Here is a 26,348-nt window from a genome sequence, read left to right on the forward strand (position 1 = left end):
TCCTAGTTTGGCCTCCTATTTCTATATGGTGAGAGGTAAAAAAATAATAATAATAAAAGAAAAAATAAAAGAATTCAGGACTGAAATTAAATGCATCATTTCTGAAAACTGGATGACATTCAGATACAGGCTCTGTTTTTAATGTGTAGGAAAAAATTAAAATGTATATATTTTTCTCAGTCAGAGGCAAGACTGTTATGGTTGCAACCCCTGCCTTTTTATAGTTCATCCTGGGAGCTAATGAAGCATTGCATATTGGTTTCAAATTCAAAGCATATGTAGTCACTGAGGCATTTTTTTCTTTGTACAGCGTGATTTCAAAAGGAGCCCCAAATGTGGTCATCTTAGAAAATGTAATTTGGTCGAGCACTAAAGAACTTTTTCCCAGATGACAAAAACCTTCCCCTTTGAGTTGCCTGTGAGAATACAAACCGACTGTGAAGTACACTCACAACTCTCTGTGAACGATATACAGGAGCTGATGAAAATATATTAAAGGACTGGGATGTCAAGGCCATGAAGGGCATTGGGAAAATTTGGATAAATGTGTCCAGGTTTCACTGAATCAGAATCAGAAGTGAGTTAGAGGACAATGTAAAAAGATGTCGAAGAGGATAATATAATCCAGACAACAAACTTAACAGCGTTACATACCCAGAGCCATCTCCGAAGTCATTAACGCCGTTGCCGGGGGTGCCTGCCAAAGAGCCAGATGTCATTCTGTCACATCTTGGCATTTGATGGTTGTCATTTATAAGAGAGAATCGAGCGAGGACTGTAATTAGGTGTGTGCTGAATGGAACCCTTCCTTCCGACTCCTTTGGGGGCTTTTTCTAGTCTTGAACACATGGAGAGCAGAGTAGGGGAACTGATCTGCCCTTCAGACTCCTGAACATTCCTGGGTTTTTTCCTCTGGGGCAAATGTATGGTTTATAGTTTTTTTTCATTTATTCCCCCCACACATTAAGCATTTATTGCACTCTTTGGAGGTGACAAAAACATGTTCCTGGACCACCCCCCACCCCGAAAAAAAGAACACCTGCACTCCAGTGGAAGATTGTCATGTAAACAGATCAGTTACAAATATATCATGGCAAGTGCTATGTTAAGGAAATTGGTTTAAAAATGGTGTTGCGGGAGTGTAAAGAGTGGAACAACAGCTCTTTGGAGATTTGGGAAAGGGCTCCACAGAGGAGGAGATATTAAAGGATGAGCAAGCATTTGGCAGGTGGGTGAAGGAGGGGGTGAGCATTCTAGCAGAAGAAATCACGTGTAGACAAGTGATTATGAAATCGTTTATGGAAAGGTCTGCTGTACTCTGGGATTGGTGAGGATTTGTACATGATAAGAATCTGAGGCACATAGACATTCTAGAGGAGAGTCGATCGAGTGAGGCAGAAAGGGGAAAACTGCCTATTGAATCCTTCCTTAATTCCTGCTTTTTTTTTGAAGAATAAAGAAGGTAAGTATCAACTCATGGTACTATTCCTAAAACTTTGATAATAATAAAAAAGCTAATATCTGAGTGCCTTGTATTCAGAATTATGCTAGTTCTTACCACGACCGTATGAAACAGATTTTATTTTTATTTTCATTTTACAAAGGAGGAAAAGGAGGACTAGAGTTGCTAACTAGCATATTTAAGTTCATCTCACAGGCAGTTAGCAAATCAAGGGGGAATCCAGAAAGCCTGTGGCTTTGCTCTCAAATACTGCACAATGTATACCTCCGAAGAGCTGTGAGCTCAGTGCCTATGGACTGTCATCATGTTGGCTAGAAAAATAATCATCTTTTAAGTAGAGAGAATGTGACCTAGCATAGGCATCCAGAATTATTAATCCACTTTTCTTTTTCTTTTTGGCTACACTAGGCATGGCAGTCCTGGACCAGGGGGACCAGGCGGGGCGGGACCAGGGATCAAACCTGTGCCCCTGCAGTGGAATTGCAGAGTCTTAACCACTGGACCACCAGAGAAGTCCCATCAATCTGCTTTTCTAGATTAAATCTAGAAATGGTAGTGAGAAATAAATTTTTTAGATTAAGACAGAAAATTATCTGCCTCATCCCCAAATACCTTCAACAGGTGCCTGGAGACATTGCCCAAATCAAAGGACACTTTTTTAAGCTTTGAAAATATCCTTAGAAATATATAGAGATGTTTATTATATAGTTCAAATGGGGGGATGCAAAGCTTTATATACAATATGGTACTCAAATTTTAAGGGGGGTAAATATGAATCAGAAACACATATACATGTATAGATGCCAAGATAATATTAAACATTGCCTGAATGCTAGGATTGCAAGTGATTCCTTAAAATGTCTGCATCTTTTTTCCCATTAACAGGTAGAATTTGTGCAAATAGAAAACAAAACACCAAGGAAGAGTGAGTGCAAGTGAAGGAACATACACAAGGTCAGAAGGAACTTGGAGAACCGTCAGAAGCAGCAGCCCATGAATTCACCTGAGAAGGGCCAAGTCCTCCTGCAAATCAGCTGAGGAATGAGGTACCGTCTGCCATGTGGACACATTAGTTTCACTAGGAGCATCCTTAATGGCCTTGGTCCCTCTGTGCTTTAAAACTTTGAGTCAGCTCTTCTAGTTGACTCCCGGGAGTCACCCATTCCACCAGGAGGAAAACTTGAAGCTGAGGTAACAACTGACTTCAACAATAAAAGTATCTCACATAAAAAATCCCCCCTTCCCAAGGATAAAAGAGTCCAGTAGTCCTAGATTTCCTTGAAGACACCCAGAACCCTAGTCTGTGTGCCTTTCTAATCCGCTCCAACTTTCTTCTCAGTGCCGAGGCTGCTATAGGCATCCCAGTTACCATGTTCAGGCAGGGTGTTCAGAGGCACAGATGTGGGTCCACTCTTTCTTATGGCTTTAAGAATGGAACAGCCTTTCTGGAAAGGGTGTTGGCAGCTACCTTCTCATATTTTGTCATGTCCACATAGGGAAGTGTTTGAATTGAATGAACTGGGTTTTTTGAAAGTTCAGTTTCCATTTAACTTCCTTTTGGATGTGGGCTATGTCATGTGTGTATTCAGTCGCTCAGTTATGCCCGATCCTTTGCGACTTCAAGGACTGTAGCCTGCTAGGCCCTCTATCCATGGAGTTTCCCAGGCAAGATTACTGGAGTGGGTTACCATTTCCTTCTCCAGGGGATCTTCCCAACCCAGAGATAACACTGGCGTTTCCTGCATTGGCAGGTGGATTCTTTACCACTGAGCCCACCAGAGAAGCACTGAACAGCACTAATATACTTCTTGCAGGCCCAATTTTTGAAGCAGTTGACTAAACAGATGTGTGCCCATCTTGTTAGAGGAAAACAGGAGGGCAAGGATCCTATTCTTTGAACCAGTGAGGCTATAGTCACTGTGCTAAAATCTTAGTAGGCAATTTCTCTCCTATGCTATATCAGGTATAGCAGGTGATAGAATTGGATAAACAAAGCTTTGCCACAAGATTTTACTGAAACAATGAACCTCTTATTCTCAAAATATCTGCACACAGTTAGTTGGGTTTAACATAAGGCTTCTGACCCAGTCCTGCTGCCTATAGTTCTAAGGCAGCTGATGAAAATTTTGGACTGAGATTGGGCTTGAAGGAAGTGAAAGGATGGGCTGCAAGAAAGTGGAAGTATGGACTTGGACATGAATGAACCTCCTTTATCAGTGGACCAAGGTAGTTCCTAGCTATAGAAGCAGCCCCATCCCAAAATGTATGGTCTTCCTCTCCTTTTAGAATTGTTTCTGCTCAAATGACAACATTGTGTCATTGGAGGGGGCAGTGTTCCCCAAACTATGAAATTTATTTTTTTTTTATCCATCTGGGTGTGCCCATGTATTCAGCTTGACCTCCAGCTCTACAAGGTGAGTCACGGTCTTGGCCAGATTGTTGCCTTTGATAATGAAAGGAGCCTCATGGTGTTTCTGAATCAAGCAAGCATTATGCCAGACCAGATCCTGTAGCAGTTAGGGCTCCTCGACACTGCAGACGACCAGGCTGTATTGCTGCCAGTGCAACAGAAAGCTGTGCTGGGGAGGGTCATCTAAGGTGTCACCAGTGGCTAGCTGATGGAGACCTGGGGCGTCCCTAAACCTCATCCTTCTGCAGCCGGCTCCCAAACCACCATATATAAACAGCATCCAAAAGAGAACAAAGTTATTTCCTTAGTAAAAACAAAGCACTGCTTCCAGCCAGGATTTGAGTCTTAAAAGAGCAGAATTCTAATATTCTTAAAGCTCAAAGGGTTATTTAAAGCAGCCACATCAGGTTGCAGAACGAAACGTTGTTGATTTCTCTTCCATCCTGCTACTTCAGGTGTTTAAGAAAGTGTCATTTCTTCTCTGGGTTACTGCCAACTGCCTTCTAACTCCATACTCTTGTCAGTCCATTTCTTATAAAGCAACCAATGTTCTCAAAAACAATCTAAACTAGGAGGTCATGTCACTCTCCTGCTTAAACTCCTGTAATGTCTTCCCTTATACTTAAAAGGAAATCTGAACTCCTCCCCACGGCCCTCAAAGCCTCACACAACCTGGGCCCATCTACCTCTCCAAGATCATCTTTTCCCCACCTCCCCTTTCGCCACCAGATGCAGCCACATAGCCTTCTGTTCATTCCCAGAAAAAAAAACTTAAGGTCATTCTCTCACGGCAAGTTTTGTAGAAGCTCTTTACTCTGCCTAAATGTACCCTAACTGCCCTGCTCCCAACACTGTCTGCATGTTCATGTCATCAAATTCCAGCCTATCATTTCCTCAAAAAATCTATTCCTAACCATTCTACGTAAAATTAGTCTCTAGCTTGTTTCCTTAATGATTTGTAACTTTTTTTATCTTTGTCTTTGTCCTTACTTCTATAATTAGAACGTCAGCCCTTGAGTCAGGGTGCCATGTCTGCCTTGTTCCTTTTTGTGTCCTCCAGTCTTTGACAGGATGTGATTTAGAAGTCATCAATGAATATTTATTGAATGACTAAATGTATCAGTGAATCAGGAGAGAAGTAGGAGGTAAAATTCCACCTCCTCTAAAGAATATTTTCTAGCTGTGCTACCCAAAGTTATCATGATGGTCTTTTCTCCCTGGTCTCCTTTGCATTGTTAAGTTAGGTGCATGCGCGCTCAGTCATGTCTGACTCTTTGTGACTCTCTGGACTATATGTATCCTGCCGGGTTCCTCTGTCCGTGGGATTTCCCAGGCAAGAATATTGGAGTAGGTTGCCATTTCCTCCGGGGGATCTTTCCAACCCAGGAGATTGAACCCACATTTCTTGCGTCTCCTGCATTGGCAGGTAGATTCTTTACCACTAGCACCACCTGGGAATCCCCTTTATGCATTGTTGCCATTATAGTAATATTAGCTCCCATTGAATGAGTGCATGTTCTGAATGTTAGACCTACTTAGAGATGTAAGACTTATTTTCCTTCCTGATGATTTAACTAAAGTGTAAACAATCAATGAGAAAAGAGAATGACCACAGAAGACTAGAATTTTGAGAGGATCTTCATGGAGGATGTTTTTGGGATTTAAGATCAACACTAAAGGAGGATTAAGAATTAGAACCTATGTAAAGGAAAGGAAGGGACACTCAAGACAAGCCAGATGGGAATTTTGGAGAGAGGCTGGAATGTGTGAACAAAATAATGTTTATGTATGTGTATATATATATATATATATATATATATATATATAAATTTGATTGACAAAAAGTGTCTGAACAATTCTTACTGAGTACATGATCTGTCCCATTTATTTTAGCCATGAATTGCATCCTACTTTGTCTAAGTATCTTCATTTGTTGTCTTGAACCATAATTTGAACTGTGTTATTAGTCTCTATCATAAACCTATCTTTCTTTCTGAGGAGGAGATTGTAAGCGTAATAAAAGCAAAGGCCTTATCCCATTAATCTTTGCAGATAAAGAATTTCTAGGACTTACCTAGTGATCTGGTGGTTGAGAATCCGTGTTCTCAGTGCAGTGGGTCCGGGTTAGATTCCTGGTCGGGAAACTAGGTCCTATAAGCTGCAACTTAGAGTTCTTATGCTGCAACTAAAAATCCTGTATGCTGCAACAAAGATTGAAGATCCCAGGCGCCACAACTAAGACTGCACAGCTAAATTAAAAAAAACCAACCCACAGTGGGGCAGGAATGGGGGTAATCTTATTTAAAAAGAAAAAAAGGAATTTGAGATCATCCAAATTGGGAACCACTCTGGTAATCCGTTTAGCTATGTCTTCTACCTGAGAATGGTGCCTCTCTATGGTATCACTCATGAAAGATTATCCAGCCTCTTGACAAGCTTTTCATAGCAAGATTATTATGAAGCAGTTTGTTTTAATATCAAATATTTTTGTGGCAACAAATGCTTTAATATCTCTCCTCCACTTTCCACCACTAATCCCAGTTAAATTCTCCGAAATTATACAGGAAGAAAATAATCCACTTCTGCCAGATACTCCCTTGAATATTTGAAAAGCATAATTATTTTATCTATGTTATATTTTAGGTTAAGTATTCCTATTTTTATTGGCTATTCCTTATGTATATTGTGGAGAAGGAAATGGCAACCCATTCCAGTATTCTTGCCTGGAGAACTCCATGGATAGAGAGGAGCCTGGCAGGCTACAGTCTGTGGGGTTGCAAAAAGTCAGACCCAACTGAGTGACTAGTACTATTTATATTAACACTCATGTTTAAACACATCTATTTTGTTAAACAATTGAATAATTGTCGTAAATTCCATGACAACATGTACCCACCCTCCTTGTCTCATTCACACTGAATTCATCTTACTTGTAACTATGGCTCATGCATAATAGGCAATCAAAAAATATTTGTTGAATGAATAAATGAAGAAGTAGGAGTACAAGCCTAGGTGATGCATAAAGCAAGAAAAAGACATCGTAGGCATCTAACTGAAAAGGAAGAAGTAAGACTCCATTCTGAAACATTATCATCTTTGTGGAAAATGTACAGTATATCTAAAATGATACAGTTTGGTAATCTTGGCAAGGTTTCTGGATACAATATCAAGCATACTAATTATAATTTTATATACTCTTAACAAGAAAAGGAAATTATAATTAAGAATACCATTTGTAATAACATCCAAAAATATTGGAAACTTAAGGACAGATTTCACAGAAGATATGTAAAACCTCTAAACCAAAAACTGTAAAACATTGCTTAGTGAAATTGAAAAGAACTTACATGAAAAAAATAACCACCTTTATGGATTGGAAGGCTCAATATTGTTGAGATGTCAGTTTTCCTTAAATTGATCTATAGATTCAACACCATCACAATTAAAATCCTAGCAGATTTTTTTTTGAGAAAATTGATGAATTGATTCTTCAAGTCCAATGGAAATGTAAAAGATGTTGATTAGCCCAAACAACCTCGGAAAATAAAAAAGTAAAATTGAGAGATTAACAATACCTGAATTCAAAACTTAATAAAAAGCTAATAATCAAGACAGTGTAGAACTGACTTAAATATAGGCAAATAGATCAAAGAAGCAGAATTAAAAGTCCAGTATAGGTCCATATATATATATATATATATATATATGTATATATACACACACAACACTGAAGGAAAATTCAATAAAGAAGGGAGACTCTTTTAACAAATTGTGCTAGAACTAAAGGATGCATGCATGCTCAGTTGCTTCAGTCGTGTCTGACTCTTTGCGACGCTATGGACTGAATCCTGCCAGGCTCTTCTGTCCATTGGATTCTCCAGGCAAGAATATTAGAGTGGGTTGCCATGCCCTCCTCCAGAGGATCTTCCCAACTCAGGGACTGAACCAGCATCTCCTACATCTCTTGCATTGCAGGTGGATTCTTTACCACTGAGCCACCAGGGAAACCATAAAGGATACTCATAAGCAAAACAAATAAGCATAAATCCTTACCTTAAGCTGGAAACAAAAATTGTTCCAAATGGCTCATATACCTAAATGTAAAACCTAAAACTGTAAAACCTCTAGAATAACACGTGCAGGAAAATCTTTGTGACCTTGAGTTAGGCCGACTTCACTAATTAAACAAAAAATATGATCAATGAAACAAAACATTGATGAGTTCTGCTTCATCAAAATGACCAATTCCTATTCTTTGAAAGACATTGTTAAGAAAATGAAAGTCTTTAGAAGATACCATTTTAAAATGGTAGAAAATATCTGAAAAGTATGTATCTGATTTAAAAAACTGTATTCAGAACACAAAACTTAATAATAAAAGAAGTAGCCCAATACAAAGAGGACAAAAGAACCAACACTTCTTCAAAGATACACTGATAGAAGGTAAACATGCAAAAAAAGATGCTCACCATCACTAGTCACTAGGAAACACAAATGAAGCTCATATTGAGATACTTCAACAAAACTATTAAACTAGTTAAAATAGTGATTATATTTAATATTATATTCTCATACACCCTCAAACTGAATGGAAAATCTTAGAAACTACTTTGAAAAACTGTTTTGAAGTTTTTTAAAAAGTTAAACATGTACTCACAGAATCGCCCAAGGAAAGCATATGTTCATACAAAGACTTCACATTGCACATGAATATTCAGAGTGGCTTTATTTGTGATGACCCCAGATTGGAAATAATCCAAATATCCATCCATCAGTGAATGAATAAATACATTTTGGTGTATCCATAAAATGGAATGCTATTCAGCAATGAATAAGAATATTAGTGTACAAAATGCTGTGAATGAACCTCAAAATAATTATGCCAAGTGAAAAAAATTGATAAATGAGTCCATACTATAAATATTCATTTGTATAAAATCCTAGAAGAGGCAAATTAATCTATTCTGACAGAAAATAGGCGATTGGTTGCCTGGGGTTAGGGTGTAAGGGAGATGTAGAAGGGAAGTATAACAAAAGAGCATGAAGAAATGTTTGTTAGTGACATATATATTCATTTTCTTAATTGTGGTGATAGTTTCATGGATATACGTGTTTAAATTTTATCAAAATTGACACATTAAATATATGCAGTGTATTTCATGACAATTGTACTTCAAAAAAGCTGTTTTTAAAAATAAATAAGTTAGGTTCTAGATTTAAGTTTTACCTTGTCCACTCAAACACTATGTGCCTTTGGACAAGTTATTTGGCCTCTCTGAGGCTTATTTTTATTTTGATTCTATTAGAATCCTTTCAAGATTCATAGAAGTGATGTGAATGTATGTAATAAAGTGTCTTAAAAGAGTGAAGGAGAGAGCGCCTACACCAATGAAATGGTGCGTGTTCCAGCCTCCCTATTTGTAGCCTTTAATTCTCAAGGAAACTGATGAGTTCAGTGAGCTTCCACTGTATTCATGTAAATCTGATGCACTGGGAGGTCAGTGAAAGATGCTGGGTAGCTAGAAGGATGGAGAATCCGCTAAGATAGAACTTCCCAAAGAGAGGAAGCTCAATGAAGGTGCATAGAGGACTAGTTTGCCAGCTATACCAATGGCTGATGCTCAGACACTCAGTCGTGTCCAACTCTTTGTGACCCCATGGACTGTAGCCTGCCAGGCTCCTCTGTCCATGGGATTTTCCAGGCAAGAATACTGGAGTGGGTTGCCATTTCCTTCTCCAATAGCAATGGCTGAGCTCATGCTAAATTCAGCCATCCTGAAGACAGGTGTATCCTCTGAGGCTAGAACTGCTTCAGTATGTTCTATAAACTTTAGTGTCCAAGTAGCTTTATGGTGGCATATTCTAAACTGAATATAGCTGGGGGATGGATCTGCCCGTATATTCAGAGACGCTTCCCTGCAGCCGCCAGGTCATTGGTGTTGTGCACCACTCTTGTATTTCATTGGCAGCAGGTGTGGTAAGTTTCCATCCCTACTGGTAGCAAAGAATAGCCAATACTGTTTTATAGATAATGTCAGCATCCTTAGAGATTCCCCAGTTAACTAAGATGTGAATTTTCTTTTGGCCAGCATGAGATATTTTGCAACAAGAAAAAGCTGGGTATTCATTGGAACAAAACGACATCAGTTGTCATTGCTGGTAACAGCTGAGAAACTGAAGTTACAAATAAGAAAAAGAAAAATTACAGTTAAGGTATTTTTCCATAGCATGTCAGTAGGATAATACCACATCTTCAAACATAATAGAAACATTTCCTTCCTCATCCAGCTCAACTCTTTGGCAGCACTCAATACAGTTTCCATCATAGCCTTCTTGAAACATTTCTTCTCTGACTCCTACAATACCACCCAGTCCAAATTTTTCTCTTACCTATCCAGTTACTTTTTTCTCCTTTGTCTCCATATATGTTTCTCCAACTGTAGTTCTCCAACCCAAGCTTGACTTCTAATCTCCACATTTCGGTATCCAGTTGTCTATCTAATAGCTCCACGTAGGTATCTCATGCATGCATGCATGCTCAGTCACTTCAGTCATGTTCAACCCTTTGCAACCCTAAAGACTGTAGCCCACCAGGCTTCTCTGTCCATGGGATTCTCCAGGCAAGAATGCTGGAGTGGGTTGCCATGCCCTCCACTAGAGGATCTTCCTGACCCAGGGATCAAATCCTCGTCTCATGCATTATAGGCGGATTCTTTACCCACTGAGCCATCTGGGAAGCCACATGGGTATGTCATGATATCTCAAATTTAATTTATTGTCTTTCTTCCTAACCTTGTCTTCTTTCAGTCTTCAGTTCAGTTTAGTTCAATTCTGTTGCTCAGTCGTGTCTGACTCTTTGTGACCCCATGGACTGAAGCACACCATGCCTTCCTATCTATCACCAACTCCCAGAGTTTATTCAAACTCATGTCCATCGAGTTGGTGATGCTGTCCAACCATCTCATCCTCTGTCATCCCCTTCTCCTCCCACCTTCAATCTTTCCCAGCAACAGGGTCTTTTTCAATGAGTCAGTTCTTCACATCAGGTGGCCAAAGTATTGGAGCTTCAGCATTCATTCCTTCCAATGAATATTCAGGACTGATTTCCTTTAGGATGGAATGGATGGATATCCTTGCAGTCCAAGGGACTCTCAAGAGTCTTCTCCAACACCACAGTTCAAAAGCATCAACTCTTTGGTGCTCAGCTTTCTTTATAGTCCAACTCTCACATCCATACATGACTACTGGAAAAACCATAGCCTTGACTAGACGGACCTTTCTTGGCAAAATAATGTTCTGCTTTTTAATATGCTGTCTAGATCGGTCATAACTTTTTTTCCAAAGAGCAAGCATGTTTTAATTTCATAGCTGCAGTCACCATCTACAGTGATTTTGGAGCCCCAAAAAATAAAGTCTGACGCTGTTTCCATTGCTTCCCCATCTATTCGCCATGAAGTGAAGGGACCAGTTGCCATGATCTTAGTTTCTGAATGTTGAGTTTTACGCCAACTTTTTCACTCTCCTCTTTCACTTTCATCAAGAGGCTCTTTCATTCTTATTTGCTTTCTGCCACAAGGGTGGTATCATCTGCATATCTGAAAGTGAAGTGAAGTGAAGTTGCTCAGTCATGTCCAACTCTTTGCAACCTCATGGACTATAGCCTACCAGGCTCCTCCATCCATGGAATTTTCCAGGCAAGAGTACTGGAGTGGGTTGCCATTTCCTTCTCCAGGAGATCTCCCCAACCCAGGGTTTGAACCCAGGTCTCCTGCATGGTAGGCAGACGCTTTACCATCTGAGCCACCAGGGAAGTCATAAGCATCTCTGAGGTTGCTGATATTTCTCCCAGCAGTCTTGATTCCAGCTTATGCTTCATCCAGCCCAGCGTTTCTCATGATGTATTCTGCATATAAGTTAAATAAGCAGGGTGACAACATACTCCTTGACATACTCCTTTCTTGGTTTGGAACCAGTCAGTTGTCAACCCACAGTTATCCACCAAGTGATAGGGAGCCCAGAAACCTGGGAATAATCTCATCTAGTCCATGGTCTAATAATTCTATGCATTAAGGAAATTAATTCATCATGCTTAAATTGTACTCTGTGAATTCATAAGCTTTTACATCTGAAAGGTCTTTTCCATGAACTTAAAAATATCAATTTAAGAATCAGTTATAGGAAATTTTCAGAGAATCATTTCAAGTGTTCTCATAAATAGTATGTCATCTCTGACTTCTCTTTCGTCATTTCCCTATGCTTGCCCACTGAAACATTTAGAGTTTTTATTGGTTTAGACAATTTGTTATAAATAGTGAATGTGTCATGCCATTTATATTGGATTTGAACTGTTTGTGACCACCTGAGGCATTTTCTTTTCTCCTCTCCTTCACTAGTGGCCTTGATGAACCTGCCTGTCCAGGACTGCAGTTTCATTCCCAAAGGTAGGGTTACCTTTAGTTGGTGTGGCCACTGGGAAGCAAAATGGAATAAATGGTATTAAACTGAAACAATAGGAGATTTAGGTTAAAGAGAGACATGTTGAGAAAAGGTCATTTAGACACGGGACAAGTTTCCTTTGTGAATTTAAGAATGTCATCATCATAAGTTTTGTTTTTTGTTTTTTGTTTTTTTTAGCATAATCAGACTGAAGTTCAATGAGAGTCTCCACTTCATAGGGACAATTCAGTCATTTTTCCGCCTTAATGAAAAGGTGGGAAGAGTCCATGTTACTTGCATATGAGATTTAATATCCTATGAAAAGGAAGCATTTCATGTTATATCCTATATAAAATTTCTCCTTCAGTTTTTAAGCATCTACTTGTGACTCTGAGGAACAAGGTTGAAAAACCACATTTATCACTAATGATGAAATTCCGTATCTGTTTTGAATCCTGGACTACACATTTGTTTTGAAGGATTTGTTTGAAGCTATTAGTCTATGACTGTTTTATAAGGCCTAGTGGAGTCATCTATACACACTTAGCACTTAGTTTCTGTTCATAATGCTGTTAAATGGAGTTAGTTCTCTAATAAGTGTAACAATGAAATCACATCTCTTTTCCCTGCAGGCTAAGGCATGATGCATTCTGCTAGCAGAATGGTGGTGTCTATCAGTCAAGGGATTTGTAATTGGAGAGAGAATTCTAGCTGTGGTAGGATAGAGCTCTATATTAGAGGCAGGCTACAAATAGGTGAAATGGGAACTTGCCTTATCATTAATACCCTTGTCTTTCCACCTTTATTGGTCAGATGCCCTGTGCAAATCACATCAATTGACTGATTTCTTAATTGTTTTTCTCTTAACCCATCAATTCTTAATTTGGCATCCCCTCTATTGACACATGTCACCATTATTAAGGGCTAATCACGTTAGTTTTAGAATAATGAATGTATCACTCTGACATAAATTAACATGTTTAATAAACTTCTCATAGTAATGCAATTCCCCAGCTTTCCTTGGCCCCACCTGTGGATCTGTAATGTAGTTCATTGGCGGTGATGGGGAGATAGCAGAGTCCTTCTTCATAATTTTTATAGATGTTGAATGGTGTTGAAATAAAGGTTACATGCTGGTTGCCTATGGGCAGGATTGAATCTGCAGATACATTTTGTTTGGTCCACATAATGCTGTCAAGATGTTTGATGGAGAACTTTGGTTCTCCTGATAATGGCTCAGGAGATTGAATTTTCTATTGAAACATTTTGATAATCTCTGTATAATGATAGTGGCTGGATTGTCAAAATATATTTTTGTAAAGAGCAGAATTACTGAAAAGAATTACAAATTTTGAGCTAGTTACAAAACAGCTTTGAATCCTTTGTCACCATCTATTGTTTACTCCTTTTTGATTGCATGATATACTTCTATCAGTTTCTTTTTTGATTGGTCTCTTATACTTGAAATCTCAGTTATAGCCCTTCATTTTAGCTATGATTTATCCACCTTCCCTTTCTGAGAAGGATCAAGGCATCTTTTGAAAACTTAATTTTCTCTTCTCTACTGCATCATTGCTCTGTTTCTTTAAGATTTGTTTCATCCTCTTTTAGTTGATTTTTTCCATTCTATAATCATGCTTTGAATTTTTCTGTCTCCTTTTTTGATGATTATTTATCTCATCACGTATCATTTAGTCAGTCTATTAATTTAAAAGAAAACATTTATTGAACATCTGCACAAAGGTGTAAGTTTCATCAGTTGCCAGGTTCTACATCTTTGTTAAGTAAGACAAAATCAAGATCTTATAGACAAATTGTTTTTAAACCATTAATTCTACCATAATAAGAAGGTATTTATAAAGAAGAATCTTCAAGGAACTATGAGAATACAGAGATAGGGGACTAATTCTGCTTATGGTGTATGGAATGTAAGGAGCTAGGTCTAGGAGACAGGAGACTCAAGGAGAGCATCTACACTGAAGTGGTTTGAATAAACCCAGAAGTGGACTTACTAATGAAGTTTATACTTCAGGGCCTTGCAGTTGCATGGATCTCTTCCACTGTGTTCTTATGGTCTTGTGTTTTGTGCAGTATATTTTACCCATTGATATTTAAGGTCATTTTTCTTTTTTTCTTACTCCAACATCCCCTCCAACACACTTCCTTTTGGTTCAGATGGGCTTGGAGGGGCCACATGCTTTTTAGAATGTGATTAGGAGAAAGTAGACTTGGAAATAGTTTGGGTTAGTGGGATACATTTCTGTGGTTTGCAGTCATATCCCTGTGTAGATAAGTTATTGCTAGCCATCACAATGTATATATAAGTTCTAGGATATTCCTCTAATAAACAGTGTCAACTCACTCAGGGTTGGGACACAAAGGTGCAGGGCCAGAGTTCATATCTTGATATGAATATTTCCTATGGAACTGACACTATAAGAATGTGGATGGAGGAAGAGAAGCAAGATTTAAAATGTGCAGAACAAGAAATTAATCTGTGGAAAATTCTTCCAGTCATTCAGTATATAAAATTATAAACCTAAGAGGATTTGATCTCATTGATGAGTGGCCAAAATGAAAAAATAGTGTATTCTCTCCTCGCAGGAATACACTTATTAGTGCCTTAAAATCTTAGAATATGTATATATGAATAATATTAGAGAGAGGTTTTTCTCAGATTTTCACATTCCTAAAAAATGACATGATCTTATAATGTTATGAAGCTTAATGAACTTTTCTAACTATCAAAGTATTTTTCATCCATACTAGAGGAAAGATCAGCTTATCTTTGTGTTTTCTCTTGTGAAAACAAGATTACAAAATTGTTGTCATATAAAGAAACAAAGAATATGTGAACAACAGATGTTGGCAAAAATATATTACAGAGCTGTGTCAAAAGGTTTATTAATAAAAACATTATTCTATTTTCTCCAGTTTGGGAAATTTTATAATATAGTTTTTTAAATGTGTAGCATATTATCATTTGTTTTCTCATTCTAAATACCTATGATACCTAGATCTATATTTATAAATTTGTATTATTTTTCTTAATGAGGGCCCCTAAAATTGTATAAACTTCTAGCAGCACAAACCAGACTAAATGAATTAAACATCTCCAGGCAGACCGTTAATTTTCCAAGTTGAAGAAATAGTTTGTATAAGATTGTTGTCACATATGATGCAAGATCCCACTAAAATTAGGCAAACTCAAGTTGGACTAAAAGAGTTCAATAAAGAGATATTTTAAAAATGTGAACAGGATATAGAGGAACCATAAGGCATAGTGCATCGTATCTATTACCTGTTTTTTCATCAGCCCTAAACCTGAAGGTGTGAGGGAAAACAGCAGTACTAGAACTCAGAGCCAAGAACTTTGGCAAGAATGCCGCATGTATAGGAGTTGAGTACTTTGGAAGGCAAAGAGACCAAGGTAATAACACTGGGATGGATTTGGTGAATTACATACACAAACCTCTCCTTTCGCTCCCTCCAATCTCCTGACTCAGTCTTCCACTGTCCTAACCCTACTATAGCACAAGGGAGCCAGCAAGGCCGTTCACATATATCAAAAAGCAAGAGGCAGAAAATAAGGTAGAGATGTGTATAATGTGGATTTGATGAGGTAAACAAAAATATCTGGCTATATATAGTATACGTATATATACATTCTTAGTGTATAAGTAAAGTTGCTCAGTTGTGTCCTACTCTTTGCGACCCCATGGACTATAGAGTCCATGGAATTCTCCAGGCCAGAATACTGGCGTGGGTAGACTTTTCTTTCTCCAGGGGATCTTCCCAACCTAGGGATCAAACCCAGGTCTCTCACATTGCAGGCAGATTCTTTACCAGCTGAGCCACAAGGGAAGCCCCTTAATCTGTGTATATATACATGCAAACATATATAATGTGTGTGTGTATATATATATGTGTATGTGTGTGTATTACATGTAAATGTGTGTGTGTATATATATATATATATAGGGGCTTCCCTTGTGGCTCAGATGGTAAAGGGTCTGCCTACAGTGTGGGAGACCCGGGTTCGATCCCTGGGTCAGGAAGATCCCCTGGAGAAGGATATGGCAACCCACTCCAGTACTCTTGCCTGAAAAATTCCATGGACTGAGGAGCCTGGTAGGCTACAGTCCATGGGGTCACAAAGAGTCGGACATGACTGAGCAAATTCACTTCACTTCATATATATATGTATATCACATATACCATATATATATATATATGGTATGCTTGTAATATGTATAACTGCATTCAAAAATGAAATCACACCTTGATTATTGCCTTATAACCGTTTAACTCACTTAATAACTGACAAAAATGATAAACTCCTCTTTATATGTGTCATGAGTTTTTTTTTTTTTTCTTTTAAGCACATCTTCATAGAGCTATGTAGTCCTAAATTCTGTGGCAGATGTATCAGAATTCATTTAGGTTACTTCAGATTTTTCACCATTATATAAAGACTTGTAATAAGCATTCCTGTAGATCATTTTTAAAATCAACAATATACGTTTCCTTAAAAAAAATTCAAATAAAATGTCATTGCTTTTGTAATCCAAGGGGATTCCCATTTCAAGTTCTTACCACCAACATGCTCTCCAGAGGGACTTCCCTGGTGGTCCAGTGGTTAAGACTCTATGCTTCCAGTTCAAGGGGTGTAGGTTTGATCCTTAGTCTGGGGACTGAGATCCCACATGCTTCATGGCACAACCAAAGCAAAAAATGCTCTCAGGAAAAATCGTGCCTCTTTCCCTTTGCCATTATCCACATATTAATGCTTATTTTCCTCTCATCCTGTCCAAGTTACAGGCCCAAATATTTTAAAGACAGAGCTGCGAGCAGACTCCCCTGCCATCTCTCACCCCTTGCTGTTTGTAATCTGAAGTTCTCTTGGCAGTGAACAGTGACTTCCCGATTTTGCATTCCAATGGCTATTTATCATTCTTATCATTGACCTTACAGCATTTGATGTTATTGACTTCAAACGTCTATTTGGGGGAGAGAAAAAAAGAAAACAACTCTCTTCTTTCTTGGTCCCTTACAATGCTCAATACTGATTTGCATCCTCTCTTTCTGCCCTTTCTCTGCCTTCCTCTTTGGTTCCTACCTTCCTGCTTTCTTTTAGGCGTGGCCATCTACTCTGGCTCCGGGCTCAGTGGGCTGTGTCTTGGCAAAGAGTCCAGCAAGTCCTCATGCCTCTCACACTGGTCTCCTCTTTTCCTTCTCCAACACTCCTACTCTCATTTGAGCCCTTATTCTTTTTACTGGTCCCCCTGCTTCTAGTTCTAGATGTACCTTCCTAAAACATTGCTTTGCTTACGGCAGTCTCCTGAGCAACGGGCTTGAGCATCCTGCATTCCTATTAACAAGCAAATGAAATACAAGCCAACATTGGCATCCGCCTTCCCCAACTGCTGATCATGTAACCTACGTTCTAGCCTCACTGCATAGTTATCTTTTCTTTTCCTTCCATCAATAATTCATTTTTCTCATCTGTGCCCTTCAAAAAATTCTCCCCTTTCATTAAGACTTGACTTAGAGGCACCTCCTTTAAGAATCTTTCTCTAGTCACCTCCATTAAAAATGACCCCAGTCTTCCAGGGTCTATATTTCGCACCTCTTTCTATGGACATTGTAGCCAGTTTGGGAGCCTTAAAACCTATATGAGATTATAAACTAATTGACAGTAGAATCAGGTACTGTTTATCTTCCCCTGAGCACCCAATACAGGGTTTTATTGTTGGTAAGTGATTAATAAATATTAAGTGAAAGAGCTAGCCTAAGAGCAATTGTACAGAGCCTTTTGGTTTAAGAATAGTTAGGGAAAGCTCAGAAATAGTCTACTGTGCCAGGAATCTCTTCAGATTGAGTCTTAAGAAGCATCTGACTTAAGTAAGTTAAGAATAGGACAGAAATGTAAATTTCATGTCTTTGGTTAAGCAGTGAATATGTCTAAAATGGCTATATTGGCTGCCCCAGAATTCTGAAAACTGTAACAGGATTTGTATTTCATTGTGGAAGATCCAACAGTTTCCTCACATACAGACCACTGAACAATTCAAAGTGGAACACATTCTTTGAAGGTGCATGGCCACATTTGCTACTTGCAAACACCAGGCAGCGAGTTAACTTCTCTGTCTCCTTCGCTGCATTCTGGCCTTGCCCAGAGCAGGCAGACTTCATTGTCCCATTCCCCCAATAGTGTTTCAGAGGGGCAAGTTAAAATCATGGAAGCAGTTATTAACCATGGGATCAGAAATGGGAAGCAAGGAAAACCTCCTTCTGGTCATGAACAATGTAAAGCCATGTTGCCACTTTTAACAAAGCAAGAAAGATGCAGCTTTGCAGTGTGGGAAGCACTCATATGATTTCTGTTCAACTTCGCTGTGTATTTGGCTTTCCCTTCCTGGGTGGCGTCAGGCTAGTCGTTTCACTTACTTGTGCGTGGCCATGGCGTGAGGTTAGTAGCACCTCTCCACTCTTACCCTGACCTCCCAGGCTGTGGGAGCGCCACTTGCTAATGCTGTGAGGTCTTCCTGGCCTGGCCCTGACTCCCACACAGTGAGATATCCCGTGTAATTTGTCCAGCACCTTTCCCAAGCATGGAAACGTTGTACAACCCAGCAGTGAACAATGAGGCGGCAGGAGGCAGCACCAGTGGGCGCAATCTAACATGTTCAGGAAAAACAAAATTAAGCAGCAAAGCTCCTTAGAGCAAGAGAGGCTTTTAAAGGGAGTCCTCCCAGGTAATGTAAGCAGCTGCTTTCTCACCGCTCTCACGAGGGCATGCCACAGGGCCAAACAGGCAACCCCTCCAGCCTCGGGAGAAAGAACTGAGCTGCAATAGGGACCAAATCCATTTATTTTCATGTTGCAATAAAAATACTGGATAGTTTGTAAATCACACATGCTCTGATCGCATTCCTTTTAAGAATACACAGCAGATTTTCTTACTCTGGGTGCAGCCAATTTATTCACATAGGGGAGGCGTTTGATCAGCCTCCCTGCACAGGGGTTCTTGGATGAATGTGGCTGTTCGGTTTCTTAGTAAATTAGGAGCTGCAGAGGAAGTGTGACCAGAGATGGAGTGCTGGGAAGGTGCAGGAATCTTCATGTGGAAAATTTAGCTTGTGCCCTACAGGGACTATGCAGGTGGGAAACAGCATTCATGTCTGGTCAGTTTTAATTTTGAACACAGTTTACAATCTGCAGTTCAGCCACATGTTGACCCCCAATTAAACCATGCCATGTAAGGCCCCAGTGGCGTGAATACAGAGAAATCCCATTCTCCACAGTGCTGTCAGGAGCAGAACAGAATGGTAATTTTGCATTTGGTCTTGTTTGTCAGCCTGCATTTTAATGCATTTTCTAATATGACCACCTGATCCAGAATCGAACGTGCATTGTTCTCCCTGATAAACCTAGGGGAAAAAATTCCTCTCAGGCATCTTTGCAAAGGGACTTATCTCTTTAAGTTTGTTGAGTTTCTGAGTGGGTGGAATAGGTTATGCTTTGCATTTCAAGAAATAGAAGGAAATGCCACCACCAACACAGAATTTAAATAGTGCATAGCTGGAGCTCAGAGTGTGCTCTTCAAAGAAAGTTTGATTTGACCCACACCTGAGATGTGTGTTGTTATGACTGTTAACTGGATCCTCAAATCATTTTAAAATGGCTGTCAACTCCATGAGCGTTTTAGTTATCAAATGACTGGGGCTAGGTAGTGCTGAGAATCCTACGGTGGCACAGACAGTAAAGAATCCACTTGCAGTGCAGGAGACCTGGGTTTGATCCCGGGGTCCGGAAGATCCCCCGGAGAAAGGAATGGCGACCCACTCCAGTATTTTTGCCTGGAGAATCCCATGGACAGAGGAGCCTGGCAGGCTGTAGTCTGTGGGGTCACTAAGAGTTGGACACGATGTAGTAACTAAAACTTTTACTTTTCAGGTAGTGTTAGCTTTATATATGAGAACAAAATGTTACAGCGTAATGCCTGTGAAGACCTTGTAACTATATAGGGGAGTGATTAAGAGAACAGGCTCTGTAGAAAGACATGCTCAGTTCAAATCCTGGCTCTGTCCCTTGGCAGAGTGACGAATTCCACCTGTTTGAAATGGGGTGATGATAGCCTCAGGATTGGTATGAGAATTAACTGAGATAAATTGGCTTAAGGGTTATGCACCATGCCTTACATAAAATGTGCACATACATAAATGTTTACTTTTATTGTGATTGAGGGTCAGATTAATGCATTTGGAATGCTTTATCTTTGAAAACTTATGCCTAGGAGAGTAGCATAGTGCCTTGTGGTCTCACCATGAAAGAAGGTTTTATTACTGGAGCTCCCTCGGGCCTCCCTGGCTCACATAAGTGCTGTCTCCACTACGGCTCCTCCTCCTGAATGCACCCTCCCTCACCAGGGTTACTGCCTCTTTTGTAGGACCCTTGACCCTGTTATTCAGCCCCTGATACTTTTAACCTTTTGTTATTGTGTATATATTTTTCCCACATCCCTCTTTTTTAAATAGACTATAAGCTCTTTGAGGGCAGGTAGCATATCTCTATATACATACCACTTTAAGGTTTGTTAGGTGCATTTTCTCCTGGAAAACAAGTGGATAAAAACTAACTCTCAGAAAATTATGCCTGTGGCTGGCAGTATCTTCCCAGTCTTGGAAAGAAATTAGAAAACCTTGCATGATTTCCACACACACAGCCTTCATCAGCATTGGTAAGCCCTTAGCCTCTCCAAAGAGATTGTCAAGAAAAAAAGACTATAAAGATGAGAGAAATAGAGAATTAGAAAGACATTTCAGCTCTTCACGCTTGCACTTTAAGCCCTCTTCACAAAGTATCTTATTCTCTACCCATAGAAACAGAGTTAGGCTCATTAATTTATGAATTCAAGGCAGAGAAGCTATGAGCTGACACCTAAAATCTTATCATTTATCTATCTGTCTATCTATCTATCTATCTATCTATCTGTCTGTCTGTCTATCTATCATCAGTGCTTCCCCTTGGAGTGTGTGCAGGGACACAGCCAATCTGAGGGTTTGTCCTCTTTTTACTATTCTGATCATCTTCATGAGAAAGCCAGTTGACCATAAACATAACTAGGGCTCCGATGAATACAGCTTGGGTTGCTGCTCTCAGAGGTCCACACATAGCCTTCTGCATGTACAGATGATCCGCCCGTCTCTCTCATTATTGTGCTGCTTGCACAATCATTGAGAAACAACTGCAGCCTCGTGGCTGACGGACCAAACGCCAGGGTGAGGAGTGCGTTTCCAGTATGTCTGCCACTGTTTTCTTGAACGATTTTTCAAATGAATACGGTCTCCATCCTTCCGTCCTTTAGAATGTGTGTGTTGAGCTTCAGTGATTTCAAAGCTAATGGTAAAATATGCACTCTGCGGCATCGCTCTGTCAAGAAGATTTGAATCATTATTTGTCCTCTTCCTCTGGACAGACTGTAGGGTTAAATGGTTGGGGTTTTTGAAACAAAAGATTTATACTGCATTTTCTTTCGTACTATCCATCCACGCCTCCTGTAATAGGAGCCGGTTGGAAAGCTCTGCGTCTGGGTTGTCATTTCTCTTGCACGGTATATATTAGAGTCCAAACGACCTCTACACCATCAAGGTTCCACAAACCTTAAATTTAAGCTACCTGCTCCACCAAAGTACCAAAAACAATAACTTTTTTATGTTGCAACAAACACTACATTTAATGAGTACAGTGTACATGTAATGATACAGTGAATCAGTGTGAAGCCTCAAATAATGATTTCTGTTGGCACTATAAAAGGAATGTAATTTTTCTTGTTGAAATACCATTTTTCAGTTACTGCATGAGTGATGTGGTAATTATCCCCTACACCTGGGATTTAAATCCAATCCTACAAGCCCATTTTCTGTTTGCAAGCTGTCAGGCTGATGCATAGGCTTTGTTCTTATCTGGCAGTAGGCAAGGAATCGGTAATTCAGAAACAACAAAGCCACTGATGGGTCATCATGTAATCTGCACTGAAAATTGCAATCTGTAATGAGATTGGAAACGCAGATGAGGTGACTAAAATTGATTACCTACCATATCTGAAAATTTCAATTTTATTGCACAAATATGATCAAACTAGTCCATAAGTTTGGGGATTAGTTGAGAAAGAATAAAGATTACTTTTAAATTAGGTGAATGCAGATAAGTTATTTAAATGTAAATTATTTGCTTTATAGCAATATGGTTGGTCTGCAGGGTGATTCAAACGGCCACATATTTTAAGTTCCCTGATGGCATCATTTCTGTCTGGGAGTTCCAATTAGAGATGACATACACACTTTCCACTCTTAAAGAGAGTACAGCAAAGCAGGCTGTGAATGAAACACACCAATCCCCAGGCCACAAAAATTCACCTTTCATAAGCTTATTATGGAAAGAAATAATCATCTAGATGTCTTGGGAGCTTCAAGGATCAAGCAGCAGACTGTGCTTGGAGTACTGTAAACATTTCCGCCCCCCACTTACAATATCTTCTGAGGAGTCAGGCCTTGTGAGTTTAGCTTAGGAGCTAAGATGACACAGGTTCACAGTCCTTTGCTTCTCATAGGAAGCACAAACTTCATATAATCTTGGAACTCTAAGGGATACTGGTGATATTCTGGTCCGACCCCTAAGCTACTATGAACATCTCTCTACTCCTTGTCAGAAATACACCTATAAACCCTATATACTGGAAATTTGTCAGAACTTAGTGATCTTGAAGCAAAAGGTATACCTGATAAGGAATCATTATCATGATGTGATTTCAGAAATGAATGACAATGATAATATGTTCATATAACCTATAATGCCACCAAAATATTTTACCTCTTAGTCTAGCTTCCCAGAAAGTATCTATTAGAGTGACAGTAAAAAACATTGAGAGATCAATTTCCGTTTGAGGGAATATCCTCTCAGAAAAATATCAAAGCTCAACATGCCTTGTCTTTTTGGGTCACCAAGGCAAAAAATGTTTTCATCCTGTGGGCTATAGTTGCTGTTTCAACTGCTAAAGAGTCTCCTATTTTTGAAAGTTTTTTTTTTTTTAACAGATTTTGGAAAAAGAAGAGTTCCTCTCTGGCCACTGTATTCATAATCTTTACTCTCATAAGTTAGTTGAGGAGCTAGAAGGACATATTAGTGAAGAGTTGGGTCACATGCTCTGAATTACTTTCCAGCATAAATTTCATATTCAGAAACACCTTCAGAATTTCACTGGTTTCCTTTTTTAGGAAGGGTACAGTCTTTTTAGGCCTTTTTCTATAAACCACTTCTATTCAAAAGGGAGATCTTTAGGAATTTCTCAATCTTTAGCAGTTAACTATTGTTTTTACTGTCAGTAGTAGTAGTAGGAATAGCAGTTACGGCAGCAGGAGCAGTGAGTTTTATTTTACTTGGTTTTCACTTTGGTCCTCTTCCACTGTGATTTTCCTGTGCAGTTCCTCTGAGATCCATAGAGAGAGTTCAGTGACAGCTCATACAGGATGTAGTCTTTGATGCTGATCTGCAAAGTTCCAGAATAACTGAGGTTCTAACAGTACAAATTAACATTTGCCAGGCTTTATATTCCATTGTTATTTATCTCACCCATTTTGTATTTTCTTCTTCCAAAGTAGAAAGGAAAGAAAGGAAGGAGTTCTTGTTCATTTATTAAACTATAGAAAGGCTTACAACATTCCGAGAATCATCTGCATTCTTTGGAACAGCTTTCTTTATTCTGGCTCTTTCTGTTTCAAAAGTTAAACCCTTTCCTTCTGCAGTAAACTCATTTTCTCCTTTACATCCATTTTTTTTTCCTCTTCTGAAAATCCCATTATTCCTTTACATGAAAAAGATTTTTTAATGCTTCTCATTTCTGGCCTCCAAATCTCACATTCAATGCATGTAAGAAGAGATGATATCTGTTGTCCCTGCTCCCACATCACCCATCTTTACTTCCTCCCACACAAATCTGACTCCTGGCCTCTCTTTTTCATTGAAACTGCTTATTTCATGAACCCTGGTCCAGGCCACTGCAGTTTCTAGCCTGGAGGGCTGCAAAGTCCTAAAGGATCTCTCACTTCCCATCATGCATCTCTAAAATTCAGTCTCCATAACGTTGTCAGCGTTATCCTTTTAAAACATAAACTTGATGATGTCACTCATGCTTAAACCCTCCACTGGCTTCACTTCACACTGAAAATAAAATCCCAATACCATACTCTGGTCTGCAGTTTTATGGTCTCTGTCAATCTCATCTCATATAGTTCTCAGGCTCATTCACTGCAGTATAGCCACCCTGTGCATCTTTGAACTTAACCAAGTTGTTCCTGCAATAGGATCTTTGCCATAGCTTGTCAGCTTTTTATGGCTGGATCCTCCCAGTAAGTCAGATCACAGCCATATTACCCCTTCTCCAGAGAGGCCAAACCAATCAAAAAGAAAAGTATTTTTTGAGTCACTTTCTATTGGAGCATTCCCTTCAAATTCCTTGATAAGCATCTATCATTTCTGATATTTCTTTTATTATTGGTATTGTCATTTGATTATTATTATTTTTGTCTTTTTCAACTTAAGTTGTATGAGAGCAGGGATCTTGCTTGTCTCACTCACCTTTGAAACCCAAACTTTAAAAATCTCATGGCACACAGTGTACATTCAATAAAGGCATTAGAAAAAATATCAACACATCTCCTACTAATTTTGTCTAATTGCTTTTTATTCATTTTTTTCAGTAATCAATTTTCCATATCTTAATGCAGAACTGATTCTGTTGACATATTCCTTCTTGAAATTCTCTTCCCTTTAAATTCTGTTTTATGTATTCTGTGTTTTCTTCCTACTTCTTCAGTTCCTTTTCCAGTCCTAAAATTAAATGGTTGAGTTTCCCCAGTTTACATAATTGTCCTTCATCTCTTTCTCATTGTCTTTCTTGGGTATTTCAAATACTCCCATGGCTCTGATGGATGTGACAAAGGAAAACTGCAAAACTGTCCTGGATAAGTTAAAGAGAAAAGGAAGACTTTATTCAAAACCTTTGCAATAGATGAGAGATATTGAACTCAACTCTCCTGAGACAAAAGGCAAGAGAGCTTAAAGCAGTGCGGTGAGCTTGTGGAAAACTCATAGAAAAGAGTACTAGGGGGAGGTTGATCAATGTGTATAGACCATCTGTGTTTGCTAATTGGTGCTTATTGAAGTTAGGCTCATACCCTCCCATAGAGACTGAGGGATAAAAACACTATCTTTCTTGAAGATTACATTTCAAAGAGATGGCTCCCAGGTCCTTGAACAAGACTTTCCTGGGTTATAAAACTAGCAAGAGGCTGGGAGAAAATTTACATCTTGATGGGCCAGACCAAGAATTTACAATTGCACATTTTCTAAAGTAAATGCTCTAAGAAAAATGAAGTTAGAGTATTTAGACTAAAAGAAATCTGTCTAAAGTTTAGTTAGGCTGAGAGGAACATTAAGGTCATCTTGGTTGGATTCATTTATCAGGTTTCTTTTCATATTTGTATGTTCAGACCTGATGCCCTGACAAGCTTATATCCTGCATTTTCAGTTGCCTGTTGAATACCTCCAACTGAGTATCCCATTTTCACATCCAACTCTTTATGTTTAAAACTGAATCTTACCTTTCTTTTCTTTTTAAAAATTGAGATAGAATTGACATATACTATCATATACCAGTTTTATGTATACAAAGTAGTGATTTAACATATGTATATATTGCAAAATGATTATCAAAATAGTTATCCTCTATCACCACACATAGTTAAAATATTTTTCCTGGGATGAAAACTTCTAAGATTTACTCTGTTAACAACTTTCAAGTATGCAGTGCACTATCACTAACTATAGTCACTGTGCTATACATTATATATCCACAACTTATTTACCTTATAACTAAAAGTTTGTACCTTCTGACCACCTTCATCCATTTTGCCGATTCCCTTATTCCCTTCCCCCATGCCTCTGAACCACTAATCTGTTTTCTGTATCTAGGAATTC

At 38.9% G+C, this 26,348-nt stretch overlaps 1 long non-coding RNA gene and 1 other non-coding gene across 9 annotated transcripts in view; one reads left to right on the forward strand and one right to left on the reverse strand.

Moving 5' to 3' along the window:
- The first annotated feature begins 1,192 nt into the window (after positions 1-1,192).
- LOC110136914 (uncharacterized) overlaps positions 1,193-26,348 on the forward strand; it is a 489,873-nt gene continuing 464,717 nt past the window's right edge. For 3 of the 8 annotated variants that reach the window (XR_011491855.1, XR_011491853.1, XR_011491854.1), the window contains exons 1-2: positions 1,218-1,462; positions 2,348-2,508. This is a non-coding gene — a long non-coding RNA (uncharacterized lncRNA). Of the gene's footprint in view, positions 1,463-1,870; positions 2,015-2,347; positions 2,509-26,348 lie in introns of all 8 variants that reach the window. The other 5 variants (XR_011491851.1, XR_011491852.1, XR_011491856.1 and 2 more) reach the window with 4 other exon arrangements.
- On the reverse strand, positions 11,610-11,682 carry TRNAG-ACC (transfer RNA glycine (anticodon ACC)). Its single transcript has one exon. It is a non-coding gene; the product is annotated as a tRNA-Gly (tRNA).

This window comes from Odocoileus virginianus, chromosome 16 (genome assembly GCF_023699985.2).
Source record: "Odocoileus virginianus isolate 20LAN1187 ecotype Illinois chromosome 16, Ovbor_1.2, whole genome shotgun sequence".
Taxonomy (NCBI): Eukaryota; Metazoa; Chordata; class Mammalia; order Artiodactyla; family Cervidae; genus Odocoileus; species Odocoileus virginianus.